This window comes from Artemia sp. Qi Xiang Cuo, chromosome 11, assembly GCF_049724085.1.
Source record: "Artemia sp. Qi Xiang Cuo chromosome 11, ASM4972408v1, whole genome shotgun sequence".
NCBI classification, from domain to species: domain Eukaryota; kingdom Metazoa; phylum Arthropoda; class Branchiopoda; order Anostraca; family Artemiidae; genus Artemia; species Artemia sp. Qi Xiang Cuo.
Genome location: NC_142804.1, coordinates 42,012,641 through 42,026,998, shown reverse-complemented (window position 1 = coordinate 42,026,998; position 14,358 = coordinate 42,012,641).

Here is a 14,358-nt window from a genome sequence, read left to right as displayed (position 1 = left end):
AAGCTCCAGAACTTGAGCCATATAGTTCAGAAACTGTAACGATGACCCCGATGGAAACGGTTTATTTCAAACGGAAAACGGATTTGGCATAATCATTGCGTTATTCTTCAGTTTTAAGTCACGAGGTGTTAAATCAGCAATTTCAATTGAACTAAGAAATTTCGGCGTGAATTTCAATTCCTTCTTCCTTTTAATCCTTCACTGAATCATACATTTTATCTTTTATTTGTACTCTTCCGGGATTCGTAGTGATTTTTACTGTTGCTTCTATTCTAAGCAGAGACTTCATTTACGATTCGATGTGATCATTGCTGTCACTTGTCTTCCAATTGTAGATTTTGTCGTTTATTTTCATTCATCGTTACTTCAAATATTTTTTTTTCATGCCTTATGCTGTCGCCGTTTAGATTCACGCATAATCATATGTTATTTCATAAGACGTCATGGATACCAAAAATGTTTTTTCCAGTTTCTAACCACAGATTGCTGTTCTAATTTTTTTTTGGCATTTCAATGTGATTCTTTCTGTTGTTCATTCCATGCGTTTTGCCTTAGCTGTTGCAATTCCCACTTTCACTTGTTTTCTAATCACATTTATTTGTTCGTCATTTTCGTTAAGCAACCCCTTGAACATGTTTTCCGCAGGTGTCCCTATTTCCCTCATATCCATTAAAGACTCTTAAATGATGAAATATTCTATGACCTTTACATTTCCGCTAAAAATGATCAAAATTTCGATTCCCCTGGTCAAAAGGGTTTAAAGTGTTAGAAATACCAATTTAGAAAGTCAATATCAATTAATGTCATCAATTAATATAGATCTGGATCAAGTAGCATTTTAAAAGAAATTTTTATTGCATCTTACTCTTCAGAGAGCCCTGAAAAGACCCAAAAAGAGTGTCCCCCTCTTTCTTAGACTACGATGTCTACTGTGTTGTACCTTAGAAAGCTAGCAAAAGCATATTTTCCTTGGAATGCTAGTCCTTTTTTGAGACAATTACTCTTTTCTTTAAAACGTTCAAATTACTAATTTGTTCCAATGACCGACTTGATATTACATGTACACTTATTGGTATTTATTCATAAAATAAAACAATCGGGCTTTATATAATAACCTATGGCCTTATTTTGTTTATCTAATGGATTTTCTGGTCAGGTTTTGCGCTTAAAAAAACATTTTGTAATTTGTACTTTTTCTCCTTTTATTAATTGAATCTTAAATTTGGATTTATTGAAGAACTTTGCTCTCATGCGTGAACCAAAAAAGTAAAACCCTTTTAACCTGATGATAAACATGCCCCTTATACCGTAAAGTGGGCTATAGCCTATTGTTGCAGATACGTAGTTTTCTTTAGTAGTTTTTTGTCTTTAACCTGTAGTGGTGAACTGGCTGGACCCCGGGCAAAATAGTAAAAGACAAGTATATTAACTACCAGCAGTTCTCAAATTCCAGAAACAAATTCTTAACATTGAAATAACACAACTATACCTTGCAGACTGACGAAAAGAAGTAGAATATTAAATTTGAGATAAAAACAAAGTACAAATACTCAAAAAATAAATTTTATGGATTTAAAGAGCGAAATTGAAGCTTAAGAAAAAAAAGCTTTTAAGCTTATTCGATTTATTGGAATAAGCTTAAAAGTTCAGCTTTACTTACCTTGGTAGCATCAAACAGTTCGTCGTAACGAACTGTAAGTAAGGAGCGACCCGGCTCAATGGTAACCGAAACTCTAGAAAACGGGTTTTTGATACCAATAGATACATCAAAAGAATCAAATTTCAAGGCTGATTTCAAATATATAACTTTCATCAAGTTTAGTGCTACCTATCGAAAGTTACGTGCCTGAGAAAATTTGGCTGATTTTCAAAAAATGGGGGAAACACCCTCTAAAAGCAATAGAACCTTAATGAAAATCACACCATCATATTCAGCGTATCAGAGAACCCTACTTGTAGAGATTTCACGCACCTATCTACAAAAATGTGGAATTTTGAATTTTTTACCAGAAGAAAAATCATGGATGCGTGTTTATTTGTTTTTTTTTTTTTTTTTTTTTTTTTTCTTTTTCCCAGGGGTGATTTTATCGACCCAGTGGTCCTAAAATATCGTGGGAGGGCTCGTTGGAACAGAAATTAAAAGTTCTAGTGCCCTTTTTAAGTGACCAAAAAAATGGAGAGCAACTAGTCCCCCTCCCACGCTTATTTTTTTCCCAAAGTCACCCGATCAAAATTTTGAGATAGCCATTTTGTTCAGCAGGGTCGAAAATACGATAAATATGTCTTTTAGGATAACTTAATCCCCCGAAGTCCCCAGGGGGAGGGCTGAAATTTATGAACTTTACCCAATGTTAACATATAGTATTGGTTATTGGGAAGTATACAGAAGTTTGAGGAGGGTTTTTATCTGGTAGTGGGAGGGAAGGGTGGGTCGGGGGTTATGTTGGAGGATCTGTCCATGCAGGAAGTTTTCATGGGGGAAGGGAAATTGCCGTGAAGGGGGCGCCGGACTTGCCAGCATTATTTATTGGTTCTTGGGAAGTATACAGACATTTTCAGGAAGGATTTTTTTCTGGAGGGGGGCTAGAGGAGGGGGTCACTCTGGAGAATATTTCCGTAGAGGATGTTTCTTTGGGGTAAGGGACATTTCTATGAAGGGGGCGCCAGATTTCCAAGCATTATTTAAAAAACGATCAGAAATTAAATAAAAAAAATAAGTTTTTTCAACTGAAAGTAAGAAGCAACATTAGAACTTAAAACGAACAGAAATTATAACCTATGTGAGGGGGTTCTTCCCCAAGTCAATACCTCGCTTTTTACGCTACAGTTTTTTTAGTGCTTTCAAAAGAGCTATCTATTCTAATTAAACGGCCTTTGTGATTCAGGGGTTTGTGAATCAAATTTTTTTAACTTTTAACCTAAAGAGCGTGGTATTGACTAAGGGGAGAACTCCCTCATATACGTAATAACATATACGTAATAAAAAAAAAAACAATAAAAAAAACAAGCGATACGGCTCAAAAGTAATCGAAACTTTTAAAAACGGAATTTTGATGTCAATAAATGTATCAAAAGAATGTGTTTATAATGCTGATTCTAAATAAATAAATTTTTTTAAGTTTAGTATTACTCATCAAAGGCTACGAGCCTGAGAAAATTTACCCGATTTTTTAAAGAGGGGGGAAACATCCCCTGCAAGTGAAGTAATTTTAATGAAAATCCCACCGTCAGATTCAGCGTATCAGAAAACCCTATTACATAGGTTTCAAGCTCATATCTGCGAAGATCTGCAACTTTGTATTTTTTGCCAGAAGAAAAATATACGAATATAGAAGTTAGTTACGTAAGTTAATTTGTAAAGACATCCATTTAGCAAAAGAAAATTAAAATTTTTATGCAATTTTTTTTTACTTATTCAATGACGGTTAGCCAAAACAAAAGCTGCATTAACTAAAAAACGATCAGAAATTAAATAAAAAAAAACAAGTTTTTTAAACTGAAAGTAAGGAGCGACATTAAAACTTAAAACGAACAGAAATTATTCCGTATATGAAAGGGTCTGTCCCCTCCTCAACGCATCGCTCTTTACGCTAAAGTTTGACTCAGTCTCATTTTTAAAAACAATAAAAAACTTGTTTGGTACGGGGGCGTCGTAGAATTCAAAAGATGGATGCTACTCCTTTCTATTTTCAATCAAATGAGCCCTTTTCAAAGTTCCTACGACAACTCCTTTTATACAAAGTGCCCTGGTCTAAACAACAACAACAACAACAAAATAATACATCATATACACTTCAATCTTTACTATAAAAATATCAAGCCCTCCAATTACTTTTAACTATTAAAAAAGGCATTTGGCCATTCAATTTCCAATCAAATGAGCCCTTTTGAGTTTCTACGATAACGCTTTCTATAAACACCTTATATTCACCCAGGGCATAAATTGCAACCCTTACCCTAAGAGCTGTGAGGGTGGTTGTCATTAAAAAAGGCACTAGCCCATTCATTTTCCAATCAAATGAGCACTTTTGAAGTTTCTCCGACAACGCTTACAATAAAAACCTCAAAGGCCCCCCGGAGATAACTTACAACCCTCGCCCTGAGGACTGGGGGGGGGGGGTTTCATCCTCAAAAACTTAATTTCCAGAACTTTCTACTACGTTGAACAAAATGGCTATCTGAACATTTTGATTGGTTTGATTGGGTTTGATGTGTTTGGAGGACTGGTGGGCGTGAGAGGGGGGTTAGTTACCCTCCAATCACTTTCAACTAGTAAAAAGGCACTAGCCCTCTCAATTTCCAATTGAATGAGCCCCTTTTGAAGTTTTAATGACAACTCAATCATTAAAAACCTTATATGCCCCCAGGGCATAACTTACACCCTTCGCCCTGGGGACTCTGGGGGGTTTTTCATCTTTAAATACATAATTTCCAGAATTTTCCACCACGTTGAACAACATGGCTATCTCTAAACTTTAATTGAATGTGTTTGGAGAAATATGGGCGTGAGAGGGGGTTAATTACTCTCCACTCACTTTTGACTATTAAAAAGGGCAATTTCAATTTCCAATCCAATGAGCCCCTTTAGAAATTTCTACAACAACTTTCTATATTAACCTTATATACCCCAGGGCATAACTTACAACTCTTGCACTGAGGGCTCTGATGGGGTTATCATCCTAAAAGATCTAATTTCCAGAACTTTCAAGTATGTTGAACAAAATGGATATCTCAAAATGTTAATTGGAGGTGTTTGGGGAAATGGTGGGCGTGAGAGGGGGGTTAGTTGCCCTTCAATCACTTTCGACTATTAAAAGGGCACTAGCCCTTCAATTTTCAATTGAATGAGCCCATTTTGATGTTTTTGCAACATCGCTTTCTATAAAAACCTTACATGCTCCCAGGGCATAACTTACAACCCTTGTCCTGAGGGTTGTGAGGGGGATGAGTTGTCATCCTTAAAGACTTAATTTCCAATACTTTCAACTACGTTAAATATAATGGCTATCTAAAAGTTTTGATCGGAGGTATTTGGGGAAAAAGTGGGTGAAAGAGGGGGGCTAGTTGCCCTCAAATCATTTTCGACTATTAAAAAGGGCTCTAGACCTTTGAATTTCCAACCGAATGAGCCCTTTTTCAAGTTTCTACGACAAAGATTTCAATAAAAACTTGTATGCCCCCAGGGCATAACTTATAACCCTTGCCCTGAAGACTGTGGGGGGAGTTTCCTTCTCAAATATATAATGTCATGAATTTTAACTGCGTGGAACAAAATGGTTATCTCAAAATTTTGATTGGATGTGTTTGGGGAAATGGTGGGCGTGGAAGGGGTTTTAGTTGTCTTCCAATTACTTTCGACTATTAAAAAGGGCAATAGCCATTTCAATTTCCGATCGAATGAGCCCTTTTTGAAGTTTCTACGATAACGCGTTCTATAAAAACATTATATGCCCCCAGGGCACAACTAAAAACACTTGACCTGAGGGCCACGGGTGTATTTTCATCGTCACAAACCTTATTTACAGAACTTAAACTATGTTGAATAAAATTACTATCTCAAAATTTTGATTAGATGTGTTTGTTGAAAAGGTGGGCGTGAGAGGGGGTCAGTTGCCCTCCAATCACTTTCGACTATTAAAAGGGCACTAGCCCTTTGAATTTCAAATCGAATGAGTCCTTTTTTTAAGTTGCTTCGACAACGCCTTGTATAAGAACCTTATATGCCCCCAGGGCATAATTTACAACCCTTGCCCTGAAGGCTGTGGGGGGGGGGGGTGTCCTCCTCAAAAACATAATTTCTATCTGGAAATCAACTACGTTGAACAAAATTGCTATCTCAAAATTTTGATTGGATGTCTTTCGGGAAAAGGTGAGTATGAATAGGGTGTTAGTTGGCTTCAAATCACTTTCGACTATTACAAAATGCTACAAGCCACTCCAATTTCCAATTGAATGAGCCCTTTCCGAATTTTCTACGACAACTTCTTCAATACGAAGTATCCTGATCTACAGGGAAAAAAATAATGATACATTGTGTCACTATAGTTCTTATATACCCTCAGGGCATAACTTATAATCCGTGCCCCGAGGGTTTTGGGGGAGTGTCCTCCTAAAAAATCTATTTTTTAATCTATAAATAAACCACGCTGAACAAAATGGTTATCTCAAAATTTTGAGGGGATGTTTGTGGGGGAATGACGGACATGGGGGGAGGGGGCTAGTTGCCCTCCAATCACTTTCTACTATTAAAAAGGGCACTAGCCCTTTGAATTTCCAATCGAATGAGGTTTTTTTTAAGTTTCTACGACAACGCCTTCTATAAAAGCCTTATATGCCCCCAGGGCATAACTTACAACCCTTGCTCTGAAGGCTGTGGGGGGTGACTTCCTCAAAAATATAATTTCTATCTGGAAATCAACTACGCTGAACAAAATGGCTATCTCAAGATTTTGATTGGATGTGTTTCGGGAAATGGTGGGCGTGGAAGAGTTGTTAGTTGCCTTACAATCACTTTCGACTATTAAAAAGGGCACAGCCCACTCCAATTTCCAATCGAATGAGCCCTTTTCGAAGTTTCTACGACATTTTCTTCGATACGAAGTGCCCTGCTCTGAAGGAAAAAAAATATTATAAATGATACATTGTGCCAACATCGTTCTTATATGCCCTCAGGGCATAACTTAAAACCCTTGCCCCGAGGGTTGTGGAGAAGTAACCTCCTCAAAAACATATTTTCTATATGGAAATCAACTACGCTGAACAAAATGGTTATCCCAAAACTTTGATTAGGTTACCTAACATTTCTAGGTTAACTTACATCAGGTTAAGTGGCGCGCCACTTAACCTGATGTAAGTTAACCTAGAAATGTTAGGTAACCTATCCTAACCTAATCTAACCTGACCGGGGTGGTGGGGGTCCTACCCATGTCCGGCTTTCGACTGACACCTAGACATGTTAGGTAATGTTAGGTCGGGGGGGCCACCTAGAACGTGTGTTTGTGTCGTCTCTGTGTGGATGTTGTCTGTGTGTGTGTGTGTTGTCTCTCTGTGTGTGTCGTCCCTATGTGTGTTTCGTATCTGTGTGTGTGTGACGTCTCTTTGTGTGTGTCATCTCTATGTGTGTTTGTCATTTCTGTGTGTGTGTGTCTCGTCTCTCTGTGTGTGTTGACTCTGTGTGTGTGTATCGTCTCTGTGCATGAATCGTCTCTATGTGTCGTTTCTGTGTGTTTGTCCTCTCTGTGTGTGATTCGTCTCTTTGTGTTTGTCGTCTCTGTGTGTTTGTCCTCTGTGTGTGTGAGTGGACTCTGTGTGTGTGTGTCGTCTCTGTGGGTGTTTTGTATCTGTGTGTGTGTCATCTCTATGTCTGTGTTGTCTCTATGTTTGTGTCTTCTCTGTGTGTGTGTGTCGTGTATGTGTGTTTGTCCTCTCTGTGAGTATGTCGTCGCTTTGTGTGTTTCGTATCTGTGGTGTTATCTCTGTGTGCGTGTTGTTATGAGTGTCCTTAATAAAAAAAAACTACTTTATTAAAAAAAAAAAAATTAAATTGATCATAATACCTAAATTATTTCATGAGATAAGACATGTCTCGTCTCTCTGTGTGTGTGTTGACTCTGTGTGCGTGTATCGTCTATGTCCAAGTGTCTTCTCTATGTGTCGCTTGTGTGTGTTTGTCTTCTCTGGGTGTGATTCGTCTCTTTGTGTCTGTCGTCTCTGTGTGTTTGTCCTCTCTCTGTGTGAGTGGACTCTGTGTGTGTGTGTCGTCTCTGTGCATGTGTAGTCTCTGTGTGTGTTTCGTATATGTGTGTGTGTGTAGTCTCTGTGTGTGTGTCGTCTCTGTGTGAGTGTTGTCTCTCTATGTGTTGTCGTCTCTGTGTGTGTGTCGTCTCTGTGTCTGTGTTGTCTCTATGTGTGTGTCGTCTCTGTGTGTGTGTGTCGTTTCTGTGTGTTTGTCCTCTCTGTGCGTGTGTCGTCGCTTTGTGTAAGTCGTCACTTTGAGTGTGTCGTCTCTGTGTGTGTGTCGTCTCTGTGTGTGTGTGTGTGTCGTCTCTGTGTGGATGGTGTCTGTGTGTGTGTGTTGTCTCTATGTGTGTGTAGTCCCTATGTGTGTTTGGTATCTGTGTGTGTGTGACGTCTCTTTGTGTGTGTCATCTCTATGTATGTTTGTCATTTCTGTGTGTGTGTGTCTTGTCTCTCTGTGTGTGTTGTGTCTGTGTGTGTGGATCGTCTCTGTGCATGTGTCTTCTCTTTGTTTCTTGTATGTGTGTTTGTCATCTCTGTGTGTGTATCGTCTCTGTGTGCCTGTCGTCTCTGTGTGTTTGTCCTCTGTGTGTGTGAGTGGACTCTGTGTGTGTGTGTCGTCTCTGTGGGTGTTTCGTATCTGTGTGTCTGTCATCTCTATGTCTGTGTTGTCTCTATGTGTGTGTCGTCTCTGTGTGTGTGTCGTTTCTGTGTGTTTGTCCTCTCTCTGAGTGTGTGGTTGATGTGTGTGTTTCGTATCTGTGTGTGTGTTGTCTCTGTGTGTTTGTCGTCTCTGTTTGCGTGTCGTCTCTCTATGTGTGTCGTCTCTGTGTGTTTGTCGTCTCTGTCCTCTCTGTGTGTGATTCGTCTCTTTGTGTCTGTCGTCTCTGTGTGTTTGTCCTCTGTGTGTGTGAGTGGACTCTGTGTGTGTGTGTCGTCTCTGTGGGTGTTTTGTATCTGTGTGTCTGTCATCTCTTTGTCTGTGTTGTCTCTATGAGTGTGTCGTCTCTGTGTGTGTGTGTCGTTTCTGTGTGTTTGTCCTCTCTGTGCGTGTGTCGTCGCTTTGTGTGTTTCGTATCTGTGGTGTTCTCTCTGTGTGTGTGTTGTTATGAGTGTCCTTACAAAAAAAAACTACTTTATTAAAAAAAAAAAAAATTAAATTGATCATAAGACCTAAATTATTTCATCAGATACGCCATGTCTCGTCTCTCTGTGTGTGTTGACTCTGTGTGTGTGTATCGTCTCTGTCCATGTGTCGTCTCTCTGTGTCTGGTCGGGGTGTTTGTCCTCTCTGTGTGTGTTTCGTCTCTTTGTGTCTGTCGTCTCTGTGTGTTTTTCCTCTCTCTGTGTGTGTGGACTCTGTGTGTGTGTGTGTCGTATCTGTGCATGTATCGTCTCTGTGGGGTTTTCGTTTCTGTGTGTGTGTATTGTCTCTGTGTGTCTGTCGTCTCTGTGTGCGTGTCGTCTCTCTATGTGTTGTCGTCTCTGTGTGTGTGTCGTCTCTGTGTCTGTGTTGTCTCTTTATGTGTGTCGTCTCTGTGTATGTGTGTGTGTGTCGTTTCTGTGTTCTTGTTCTCTGTGAGTTTTTCTTAGCGAAGTATATGTCGTCACGTTTAGTGTGTCATCTCTGTGTGTGTGTCTGTTGTCTTTTTGTGTTTGTGTCGTTTGTGGTGTTAGGTTGGCTGTGTGTGTGTGTGTGTTGTCTGTATGTGTGTGTCGTCCCTAGGTGTGGTTCGTATCTGTGTGTGTGTGACGTCTCTTTGTGTGTGTCATCTCTATGTCTGTTTGTCATTTCTGTGTGTGTGTGTGTGTATCTTTTCTGTGTTTTTGTTGACTTTTTGTGTGTGTGTATCGTCTCTGTGCATGTGTCGGCTCTCTGTTTCGGGTATGTATGTTTTTACTCTCTGTGTTTGATTATTCACTTTTTGTCCGTAATCTCTGTGTGTTTGTCCTCTCTGTGTGTGAGTGGACTCTGTGTGTGTGTGTCGTCTCTGTGGGTGTTTTGTATCTGTGTGTCTGTCATCTCTATGTCTGTGTTGTCTCTATGTGTGTGTCGTCTCTGTGTGTGTGTGTCGTTTCTGTGTGTTTGTACTCTCTGTGCGTGTGTCGTCGCTTTGTGTGTTTCGTATTTGTGTGTGTGTTGTCTCTGTGTGTGTGTCGTCCCTGTTTGCATGTCGTCTCTCTATGTGTGTCGTCTCTGTGTGTTTGTCGTCTCTGTGTGTGTGTCATCTCTATGTGTAAGTCGTCACTTTGAGTGTGTCGTCTCTGTGTGTGTGTAGTCTCTCTATGTGTGTCGTCTCTGTGTGTTTTTCGAATCTGTGTGTGTGTTGGCTCTCTGTGTAAGTCGTCACTTTGAGTTTGTCGTATCTGTGTGTGTGTCGTCTCTGTTTGGTTGTGTGTCGTCTCTGTGTGGGTTGCGTCTCTATGTGTGTTTCGTATCTGTGTGTGTGTGACGTCTCTTTGTGTGTGTCGTCTCTATGTGTGTTTTGTCATTTCTGTGTGCGTGTCTCGTCTCTCTGTGTGTGTTGACTCTGTGTGTGTTTATCGTCTCTGTGCATGTGTCGTCTCTATGTGTCGTTTCTGTGTGTTTGTCCTCTCTGTGTGTGATTCTTCTCTTTGTGTCTGTCGTCTCTGTGTGTTTGTCGTCTCTGTGTGTGTGTCGTCTCTATGTATTAGTCTTCACTGTGAGTGTGTCGTCTCTGTGTGTGTGTCGTCTCTCTTTGTGTGTCGCCTCTGTGTGTTTGTCGTCTCTATGTGTGTGTCGTCTCTATGGGTAAGTCGTCACTTTGAGTTTGTCGTCTCTGTGTATGTGTTTGTCGTCTCTGTGTGGATGTTGTCTCTGTGTGTGTGTGTTGTCTCTATGTGTGTGTTGTCTCTATGTGTGTTTCGTATCTGTGTGTGTGTGTGACGTCTCTTTGTGTGTATCGTCTCTATGTGTGTGTGTCATTTCTGTGTGTGTGTCTCATCTCTCTGTGTGTGTTGAGTCTGTGTGTGTGTATCGTCTCTGTGCATGTGTAGTCTCTATGTGTCGTTTCTGTGTGTTTGTCCTCTCTGTGTGTGATTCATCTCTTTGTGTCTGTCGTCTGTGTGTTTTTTAAATTTTTGGGTCACCTGCCGGAGACTCTGGGCGGGTGGGTGCCCCCAAATATTGTCCCAAATTCCTCTCTCAATTTAGCACTTGTTCAAGGATGCCCAGCGTCTCCAATAACTTTCCCAATAGTATCTATTCATTGTCTCAGCTCAGTTTAGAAAATCTGAGCCAATTTCCACTTTTTCAAATTTAGGGTCACTTGCCTGAGACTCTGAGCAGGTGAGGTGGGCACCTCCAAAAATTTTTCCCAATTTCCACTCTCGCCTTAGAACTTATTCACGGATACCTAAAACCGTCAATGGTTAGACTGTTGCCCCTAGCGGTAACCATGCCATGCTCTACACACATATCAACAATATATTTTTTGTTTTTTGTTTTCCGTTTTCACAATGGGGTCCCACTCGAGCTCATGTCCATCGCTTAGCATTCAGGTCTTGACAAATAAAGCCCAGATAGTCGGACCCCAACGCTCCAATCTGAACACTGACTAAGACCCCAATTCTGAGCTAGTGAATTTCCACCGTTCAGGCTGGTGGACTGAGACCTTAATACTGAGCTAGTGGATTTCCACCATTCAGGCTGGTGGACTAAGACCCTAATACTGAGCTAGTGGATTTCAACCATTCTGGCACTTTGACTTTTCATTCCCAATTAAATTAAAAAAATAAGCATTTTCAACTAGAAATAAGGAGCATCGTTAAAAACTAAGACGAATGGATTTCAACCATTCTGGCATTTTGACTTTTCATTCCCAATTAAATTTAAAAAATAAGCATTTTCAACTAGAAATAAGGAGCATCGTTCAAAACTAAGACGAATGGAAATTATCCCGTATATGAAGTGAGCTACTTCCTCCGAAATACCTTGTTCTTTATGTTAGACTTTGACTTTTCATTCCCAATTAAATTAAAAAATAAGCATTTTCAACTAGAAATAAGGAGCATCTTTAAAAACTAAGACGAATGGAAATTATCCCGTATATGAAGTTAGCTACCCCCTCCGAAATACCTTGTTCTTTATGTTAGACTTTGAATTTTCATTCACAATTTAATTAATAAATAAGCATTTTCAACTAGAAATAAGGATCATCGTTAAAAACTAAGACGAATGGAAATTATCCCGTATATGAAGTTAGCTACCCTCTCCGAAATACCTTGTTCTTTATGTTAGACTTTGACTTTTCATTCCCAATTAAATTAAAAAATAAGTCCTATCATCTTGGAAGTTATTAATGTAGTTGTTAAGCAGAAAAATACTTCATCAAACTTTTATATCTTCGCTCAAGGTTGAATGGAGTTATGGCTAGGTGGATGAGTCCTAAAACCATCTGAATTCATTGTGAGGAGGAGTCATAAAACCCCTGGAAGTCATTGAGGAGGGGAGTCATTGAACTCTCGGTAACTAATAAATTCATTAAACTTCCCAAAAAAATCACACGGAATATCCTCGCTTTTTGAACGAACACCATGTAAAGAATAAATCAAACGGCTTAAAACAATAGAGCCCCCTAAAACCCCGTGAAGTCATTTTAAAAGGTATAACAATTATTTATTTAACAGAAATCCTCGCCTTCAATTGAACGAAAAAAATATAAGAATTATTTATTTAACAGAAATTCTCGCTTTTTTGAACGAACACCATGTAAAGAAAAAATCACACTGGCTTAAAACAACAGAGTCCTTCAAACGGAACTTTGAAAATCAAAAGAATGTAAAAGTTACAAGGTAAACCACGGCCCCTTTGGGAGCCTAGAGAACCTTTGAGGACCGGGGGTTCCTTCAGGGTTGGGGTGGGGGGATCGGAGCCCTTTGGGGTTGTGGTAAGGGACCTCACGGCTAAACCACGACAAAGCACTACTCTCGTGGAACTCAATTCCCATTTAACTCAACCCCCGTGCAACTGAATCCCCCTTGTAACTGACCCCCTGTATAACCGAAACCCCCAGTGCAACTGTATTCCCTTTAACTGAACCCTCGTGCAGCTCAACCCTCCATGCAACCCATCCCCCTCAAAACACTTTTCAGTCATTTCTTTTTAAATTGACAATACTTTTCAAACGTTACTTATGTATTATACAGACCACATCGGTGAGGTAAAGCTAGGTCAAGTCACAATGTCATTCTATCGTTACTTTTCAATTAAGCTATTGAATACCTTCTAGCAATGTCGCTTGTAAGCGTCAAATCTATTAAGTATCCGAGCATATTCTTTGTATTGTTGATGCAAGCATCCCATTCTTTAATTACCCGTGAGGCATTCTTAACCATCGCAATACCTTTACGCAAATATCTTTTCACAAATAATTCTCAAATCTCGTAAACTAATGAAGTAATTACCCCTTTTCAAAAACATTAGTCCTTCTATTAATGAACCCATGAAACGAAACCAGTCTGATAGCATCACACAATCTCGCTCCTAGTTCCAAAAATGGAATGCATGTAGCGTTCGTAGTAATAGGTTTAAAAACCTATTAGCCAAGTTTAAAAAAAAAACAAAAAAACCTACTAATCAACTTACAGATGAATGGCCACGGATTTAACCTAAAAAAAACTTGTATATCATGAACTAGAAATCTACGTCAGAAAAACTTGTCCTTAAATTGCGTAAATCTCTTGGCAAAGTGAATGACCAGTAGAATAGAATATCTATCAGAAAAAAACCTGTTTGGTACGGGGGCGTCGTAGAATTCAAAAGATGGATGCTACTCCTTTCTATTTTCAATCGAATGAGCCCTTTTCAAAGTTCCTACGACAACTCCTTTTATACAAAGTGCCCTGGTCTAAACAACAACAACAACAACAAAATAATACATTATACCCACATCAATCTTTACTATAAAAATGTCAACCCTTCCAATCACTTTCGACTATTAAAAAGGGCATTTGGCCTTTCGATTTCCAATCAAATGAGCCCTTTTTGAGTTTCTACGACAACACTTCCTATAAACACCTTATATGCCCCCATGGCATAAATTACAACTCTACCCTAAGAGCTGTGAGTGTGGTTGTCATTAAAAAAGCCACTATCCCATTCATTTTCCAATAAAATGAGCACTTTTGAAGTTTCTACGACAACGCTTTCAATAAAAACCTTATATGCCCCCCAGACATAACTTACAACCCGCGCCCTGAGGGCTGAGGGGGGGGGGTTGTCATTCTCACATACTAAATTTCCAGAACTTTCTGCTACGTTGAACAAAATGGCTATCTGAAAATTTTGATTGGTTTGAGTGGGTTTGATATGTTTGGGGGAATGGTGGGCGTGAGAGGGGGGTTAGTTACCCTCCAATCACTTTCAACTATTAAAGAGGCACTAGCCCTCTCAATTTCCAATTGAATGAGCCCCTTTTGAAGTTTTTATGACAACTCAATCATTAAAAACCTTATATGTCCCCAGGGCATAACTTACAACCTTCGCCCTGGGGACTCTGGGGGGTTTTTCATCTTTAAATACATAATTTCAAGAATTTTCCACCACGTTGAACAACATGGCTATCTCTAAACTTTAATTACATGTGTTTGGGGAAATGA